Raw genomic sequence first — 8267 nt, 5'->3', positions numbered from 1 at the left:
GTGGCACATGCCTGTAATCCCAGCTGCTTGGGAGGCTGAGACAGGAGAATCACTTGAACCCAGGAGGCAGAGGTTGCAGTGAGCCGAGATCATGCCATTGCACTCCAGCCTGGGCAAGAAGAGCAAAATTCTGTCTCAAAAAATAACAATAGGCCGGGCGCGGTGGCTCAAGCCTGTAATCCCAGCACTTTGGGAGGCCGAGGCGGGTGGATCACGAGGTTGAGAGATCGAGACCATCCTGGTGAACATGGTGAAACCCCGTCTCTACTAAAAATACAAAAAAATTAGCTGGGCATGGTGGCACATGCCTGTAATCCCAGCTACTCAGGAGGCTGAGGCAGGAGAATTGCCTGAACCCAGGAGACGGAGGTTGCGGTGAGCCGAGATCGCGCCATTGCACTCCAGCCTGGGTAATAAGAGCGAAACTCCGCCTCAAAAACAAACAAACAAACAAACAAACAAACAAAAAAACAATAATAATAATCGAAATCAGCCCAGCACTTTCGGAGGCTGAGGTGAGTGGATCACAAGGTCAGGCAATCAAAACCATCCTTGCCAACATGATGAAACCCCGTCTCTACTAAAAATACAAAAAAAATTAGCTGGGCATGGTGGTGCACACCTGTAGTCCCGGCTACTCAGGAGGCTGAGGCAGGAGAATTGCTTGAACCCAGGAGGCGGAGATTACAGTGAGCCGAGATTATGCCACTGCACTACAGAGACTCCATCTCAAATAATAATAATAATAATAATAATAATAATTGAAATCAATAAAACCTATCTCTGTCATTCAGGAACTCTGTACCTGTGGTAAGCTGCTTCCTGTCTCTTGGCCTCAGGTTCCTAGTGGGTAAAGGTGGAGAGTGACAGCATTTCTCTCCAGGGCTGTAGTGATGCATGTTAAGTGCTTAGCCCGGTGCTCAGTGCTTAATATATGGTAGTTGCTAACTGCATTACAACGGTCCATGTATCTGCCTGTTTATTTTTTGACCCAGGTATTTAGTAAACCTTTGCACCTTCCAAGGGACAGGCATTGTTCTACTAGGTGCTGGGGAGATAGTAATGAACAGAACACAATCCCTCATAGGGCTTCCATTCTAGTAGGGTGACAAACAAGACAGCTGGTAAATATGACACTTACAGGGAGTGATTCATTCAAGGAAGACATCGGCGCAGAATGATGGGCTGAAGCGTGCCAGGCACGTTCATGCTTTAACCTGGAAGACTTCCCTGCCCTGCCTTCACTCACTTCATAGACGAGAACATCTTGTGTAAGTTGAAACATGCTATACAGAGTGGAGAGGTCCTTAGGATCCCCTCTGGGTGGGGCAGGTGACCTGGCTCTGGCATATTCTGAGACTGGAGTGAGTCAGGCTGTCAGTTTATTTTCAGAGGTGGACCACCTGGCCAGTCACCATGTTAAGAGCGCTGGCCAGCCTTAGAGAACTCTCTTTGTATAAATGAGGCTGACCACTGGCACCCAGAGTGGGCAAGGGACTGGCCTGTAGAGGCACAATGAATAGCAACAGGGCTCTTTCCTCTATCCCAGACTGCCAGGCCAAGTCACAGTGAAACCTGGATTGACAAACACTTGGGGACAGGGCTCTAGGGATAGAAAGATCTGGCACAGAGGCCGGGCGCGGTGGCTCAAGCCTGTAATCCCAGCACTTTGGGAGGCCGAGGTGGGTGGATCATGAGGTCGAGAGATCGAGACCATCCTGGTCAATGTGGTGAAACCCCATCTCTACTAAAAATACAAAGCATTAGCTGGGTATGGTGGCGCGTGCCTGTAATCCCAGCTACTCAAGAGGCTGAGGCGGGAGAATTGCCTGAACCCAGGAGGCGGAGGTTGTGGTGAGCCGAGATCTCACCATTGCACTCCAGCCTGGGTAACAAGAGCAAAACTCCGCCTCAAAAAAAAAAAAAAAAAAAAAAAGAAAGAAAGATCTGGCACAGAGGTGAAGCTTGTCACCAGGGCTGTTCCCTGGGACCTGCCTGCATGCTCTGGGTCCTAGGCCTAACTTTGAAGTGCAAAACTGAGGTGGGGTGCATAATGGAAGCCCCCTCCCAGCACCCTCCCTTCAATAAGCCCCACCCGCAGCAATGCCTCCAGTTCCACACCTAGAACTTCAGCTGATTGGCTGCAAACATCCATGCACCCACCGTCAATTCTTTATTCATTTCATCTTTCTTTCTTTCTTTCTTTCTTTTTTTTTTGAGACGGAGTTTCGCTCGTTAATCAGGCTGGAGTGCAATGGCGCGATCTCGGCTCACCGCAACCTCCGCCTCCTGGGTTCAAGCAATTCTCCTGCCTCAGCCTCCTGAGTAGCTGGGATTACAGGCACTCGCCACCGTGCCCAGCTAATTTTTTGTATTTTTAATAGAGACGGGGTTTCATCATGTTGACCAGGATGGTCTCGATCTCTCGACCTCGTGATCCACCCGCCTCGGCCTCCCAAAGTGCTGGGATTACAGGCTTGAGCCACTGCTCCCGGCTCATTTCATCTTTCACTCCATTGTCCCAGAGTCTACTTTTTCATGCATCCATTCATTTAATTATTACTTCAATAAAGCATTCATCAGTCAATTAATTAATTAATTAATTCATCATTTGTTCAACAGATGTTTACTGAGCATGTCCTTTGTGCTGGGCACAATGTTTGGTCAAATCCTTGGTAAAGGCTGGACGTAGTGGCTCACACCTGTAATCCCAGCACTTTAGGAGGCCGAGGAGGATGGATCACCTGAGGTCAGGAGTTGGACACCAGCCTGGCTAACATGGCAAAACCCTGTCTCTACTAAAAATACAAAAATTAGCCAGGTGTGGTGGCGGGTGCCTGTAGTCCCAGCTACTCAGGAGGCTGAGGCAGAGAGAATTGCTTGAGCCTGGGAGGCGGAGATTATAGTGGCCTCAGATCACGCCACTGCACTTCAGCCTGGGTAACAGAGTGAGACTCCATCAAAAAATTCCTTGGTAAAATGCCAGTCCAGTCTGCATGCGGTTGCTCATGCCCGTAATCCTAGCACTTTGGGAAGCTGAGGCTGATGGATCACTTGAGGTCAGGAGTTTGAGAACAACATAGTGAAACCCTATCTCTATTAAAAACATAAAAATTAGCTGGGCATGGTGGCACACACCTGTAGTCCCAGCTACATGAGAGGCTGAGGCATGAGAATCACCTGAATCAAGGAGGCAGGGGTTGCAGTGAATCGAGATTGTGCCACTGCACTCCAGGCTGGGTGACAGAATGAGATTCTGTCTCAAAAAAAAAAAAAAAGTCCAGTCCTGGTGGGAAGGAAGGGCTTGCTTAACTGGAAGAGTGGACAGTTCTGCTGTCTTTTTCTTCTTCTTCTTTTTTTTTTTTTTTTGAGATAGGTTCTCACTCTGTTGCTCAGGCTAGAGTGCAGTAGCATGATCTCGGCTCACTGCAACCTCCGCCTCTCAGGTTCAAGTGATTCTCCTGCCTCAGCCTCCCGAGTAGCTGGAATTACAGGTGCTCGCCACTATACCTGGCTAATTTTTGTATTTTTAGTAGAGACACGGGGTTTCGCTATGTGCACGCACACTTGGGGGTGTATGGTGGTGATGGTGGAAGCTCATGACACCTTACTTAACTGCATGGGGTTTTGCCATGTGCCAGGCAGAGGGTGTTTGGATCCACCCAACATCCACCCATTTCTAGGGAGGCAGGACAGGCGTGATGGACAGGCATAACGACCCCATTTCACAGAGGCTATCGCTAAGATTCAGCCTCCTGGAATCACTAGCGCTGGAAGCCCAAGGCAATGCTGCCTCTTCCTGAAGTTTCCCCACAGCCTCCCAGTGCGAGTGAATCTGTCTTCTGTAATCCCAGGAACCTTGCTAATGCTTCAGCTACTGTGCTTTCCCGGGGTTCTGCTCTTTCATTAGAGTTGGCTGGGTATTTGTGTCCGTTGGTCCACTTGTCCACTGGATACTGGGTACTTCTAGGGGGCAACAACACTAGTCCCCTTTCTCCCTTCGCCTGCCTCCAGCGCACACACAGTACCTTGCACACATCAGGTCCACTGAGTGTTGCTCTCGGAGAATCACTCAGACAGACCGTCAAGAACACAGCTAGAGCCTGCTTTGCCACCACCGGCCCTCACCTGGGAACCAGCAGTAGCCTAACTGGTTTCTGATCCTCAAACTTGCCCAGTCTCCCCTTCCCTCCTCCCCCTATTCTCCACTCTTCAGTCCCAGGAAACCTTTAAAAATGTAAATTTGAACTTGTCAGACCTTTCAGGATCCCCACCGAGTTTAGGATAAAATCACAAGTCCTCCCAGTAGCCTAAGAGCCTGGCAAGGTCGACCTCAGCTTTATGTGGAACTTCCCCTTCCCGACTGCACTCCAGCCACACCAAAGTTCCTTCCTTCTCCGGACTCGCCAAGCACTTCTTCGCTTGCTAGCTTTAGAGCAGGCTGTTCCTTCCGCTCGGGACAGTGCCTGCCTTCATCTAACGCCCTGCTCCTCCTCCCCTGGGATCTGTCTCCGTCGCACACTGTGCATCTCCTCTGGGGACAGCTGTCCTCTGCCGAGTCTGTGGCAAGCACACAGTAGGCATTCCATCAATATCTGTTCAGTGACTGGAGTTAGCAGCCTTCTTGGCTCCTCATTTCCCTGAGGGTGAGGCTGAGGGCACATGCTTGTTCTCTGCCCAGTACTGATGGGCTTTAAATAGCTCAGCTGGGTGTGGTGGCACATTCCTGTCAAATTTCAGCTACTCGGCAGGCTGAGGTGGGTAGGTCCCTTGAGCCCAGAAGTTCGAGACCAGCCTGGGCAACACAGGGAGATGCCCGTCTCAAAAAACAATTGGCGGCCGGGGACAGTGGCTCGTGCCTGTAATCCCAGCACTTGGGTAGGCCGAGGCAGGTGGGTCAGGAGGTCAGGAGTTCAGGAGTTCAAGACCAGCCCGGCCAAGTTGGTGAAATCCCATCTCTACTAAAAATACAAAAATTAGCCTTGCGTAGTGTTGGGCACCTGTAATCCCAGACACTTCGGAGGCTGAGGCAGGAGAACCGCTTGAACCCAGGAGGCAGAGGTTGCAGTGAGCTGAGATTGTGCCACCGCACTCCAGCCTCCAGCCTGGGTGACAGAGTGAGACTCCATCTGAAAATAAATAAATGTTTATTTTTTTTTTTTGTAGAAATGGGGGTCTCGCTTTGTTACCCCGGGTAATTTTTTTTTTTTTTTTTTGAGACCAAGTCTCCCTGTTGCCCAGGATGGAGTGCAATGGCAGGATCTCAGCTCACTGCAACCTCTGCCTCCCGGGTTAAAGCAATTCTCGAGCCTCAGCCTCCTGAGTAGCTGGGATTACAGGTGCTCACCACCACGCCCAGTTAATCTTTGTGTTGTGTTTTTGGAAGAGATAAGTGATGGGGTTTTGCCATGTGCCCAGGCTGGTCTTGAACTCCTGGGCTCAAGTGATCCACTCGCCTCAGCCTCCCAAAGTTCTGAGATTACAGGCAGGAGTCCCATCACTGGGCACAGGCTGGTATTTAACTTTAGGCTTCAAGAAATCCTCCCACCTTGGCCTCCAGTCGCGGCCTCCCACAGTGTTGGGATTACGGGGGTGAGCCATGGCACCCGGTAATCAGAGACTACTGCTGCCCACTCCATCTTGGTTGTGTTCATGCCAGGCTGGGACTGGATTATAACGTATTAATATAAGGTAACACAGTGTCTCCTGGGTCTTGTCATTTTAAGGGTGCGTTTATGTCCATCCCCTCTGTATCTGCTAAATAAAGGCTGGGAAGCTAGAGTGTGCAATAAGTTCCACGGCCCTGGGTTTCTAGATCCCTAGTAGGGTGTGGTCTCTGGAGGTTGGGGATTGGGACTGCATCCCTTCTCCCTTATCCTTCAGCATTTTCTTCCCAGATGGTGACCCTCTGACCTCCAGAATGTTCTCCCTCACTCTCCAGCTGGAAGCCCCAGGAATCTAAGGAAGAAGGGCTCCAGTTTCTTCATCTGTAAAATGGGGCTAATAACAGCACTTACTTCCCAGGGTTATTGTGAGGAATCAGTGAGCTGCTACCTTCAAAGAGCTTAGTGCTTGGCACACAATACATTCCTTACTGTTAATATTACCAAACGAAGCATTCCCAGGAGTTAGGATCTAGTTAGCAGAGCTCCCTCCCTGTAAAACCCGGGCTGCAAGAATTATTCCCCACAAGCAACATTCTTTCAACTTTTATAAGAAACTCCAAGAAGTCTATGTGGCTCATTTTAAAGTCCCCGGGCATGCATTCAACCACCCACAGATATTTAATGATTGTTTGGGGGGGAGGGCACTGTTCTAGGCCCTGAAGGCACAAAGATCAGTAGGACCCACTTCCTGTCCTAGGGAGGAGACTCAGACAGACCGATATTCACAATTCAGCCGGGCACGTGGCAAGGCCACCCAGAGATTGTGAGGACAGGAGGGCATTTCAGAGCAAGGCTGCATGGTGTGACAGGGCAGAGGCAGGGGTATTTTGGGTGCTTGGGGGAAAGGCAGGCTGTATGGGAAGAATGACCACACATTCCCCCTTTAGGGTGTGAGGTTCATTGGGAAAGATACGTTAAGCTCTAAGAGTGAGAAGCTGGCTATGTATTTACCCAGTAGACTGAGAACCTTCTCTGCCAGACCAGAGCGGGGGTGGGGCTGGGGGTGCATTAGACCTTGGACAGAGCCGCTGCTTTCCTGGATGGGTGGACTGTCCAATGGAGGAGACACTGATAAGACGAGCATTCACAGATTCCACGCCCCTCTCACACCCACCTGCTCCCCTCCCCCCCACCCCTGCTGCTAGCGCGAGGTACCCAGGAGCTGGATGGGATGGAGCCCAGGAATCAAACTCTGGTCCTAGGTGGGGGGAGGGGGCAAGCTCCAGCTCCCGGGTGGGGTGTGGTCTCCAGGGATGGCATCCTCAGCCCCGGGGATGGGGACTGCACCCCTTTCCTCTTTCTCCTTCAGCGAGGTCTTCTCAGGGGATGACCCTCTGACTTCCAGACTGTTCCCCATCACTCTCCAGTGGAGGCCCCTAGGCAGGGGCCTAGAGAGGAGGGCTCCAGAGGCCTTTGGTTTCCACGCATCTGGGAGACCGGGGGTGGGCTGTAAAAGACTCTGGGGTGCCTTGGGCGCTTTTGGAGAGCTCAGCTAAGGCCGGGGCCAGAGTCAGGTCCACGGGAGAGCAGGGCCGGGATGTTGGTGCCTGGTCCAGGAGAAGGGAGGGGGCGATGGGCAAAGGGGTCAGGCCGAGGGAGCAGGCGGGGCATCGGGAGTTGAGGGCGCCGAGTGGGGGTGGGAGGACGAGGGGTCCGGCCGGTGCAGAGGGGGAGGCGGCCCCCGGGGAGGGGCACGCTATGTCTTTAAGAGCTGCCTGAGCGCAGGTTGCAGCTGCCTGGCCAGCCCGAGAGACAGCGGAGATTCATTACCCGCCGACACAATGACCATTGATGGCCCCGTGGCGTTATTCAAATCCAGTACCAATTGCAGCCGAGCCCCTTTCTCCGCGCCAGGCCCGTATTGTTGGAGCGGCCCACTAAAAGCCCGCCCCGGCCCCGAGCCGCCAGAGGCGCCCGCTCGGGTTCAGCCCTGCGCCTCGCCAGCCCGCCGGCTCCCAGTCGGGCTCCCCGGGCGCTGCAGGTGACCCGGCGGCGCATTCCAGCACTCCCCGCCGCCCGGGCCACCGCCGCCACAGCCACCGCCGGCGCCCCGGCCGCAACTCAGCCACAGGAAAGCGGAGAGCGCCCGAGCCGGTGCGTGCGCGGGGCTGGGCGGGGGCGGGGGACCCACGAATCCAGCAGCCCGGACCCGGGGCTCGGAGACGCGACCCGGCCTTGGGCTCCTGCCTTCTGGATTTCCGGAGAGCCCAGGCTAGGGGCAGGGAGAGGGGAGTCGGGGTTCCCCAGGCCTGACAGAGGAGAGTCCCCCCGACCTGGGGCGGCGCTGAGACCCAACGCGGGCCACTCCGGGGACTCCGGGCCGCGATCGAAGGAGCCACGCCTGGGGCGATGGGGATCCCCACGCAGGGTCGGGATCCGCGTGCTTGCTTGTCCACCTTACCGCCGGATGGGCAACCGCTGCTGAGCGCCTGCAAGGTGGTCCGACGCGCTGCTCCTAGATGTCCTGGTCTGGCGCTTTTTAGGAGCGAAGCGGAACCCGGCAGGAGACCAGGGCCCTGAACTCAGGGGCTTCGCCACTGATTGTCCAAACGCAATTCTTGTAAGAGTCTGCGGCCAACCGAGAATTGTGGCTGGACATCT

The sequence above is a fragment of the Saimiri boliviensis genome, chromosome 2, assembly GCF_048565385.1.
Source record: "Saimiri boliviensis isolate mSaiBol1 chromosome 2, mSaiBol1.pri, whole genome shotgun sequence".
Lineage (NCBI taxonomy): Eukaryota > Metazoa > Chordata > Mammalia > Primates > Cebidae > Saimiri > Saimiri boliviensis.
The sequence above is the reverse complement of the archived record's forward strand: the minus strand, read 5'-3'. Positions refer to the sequence as shown.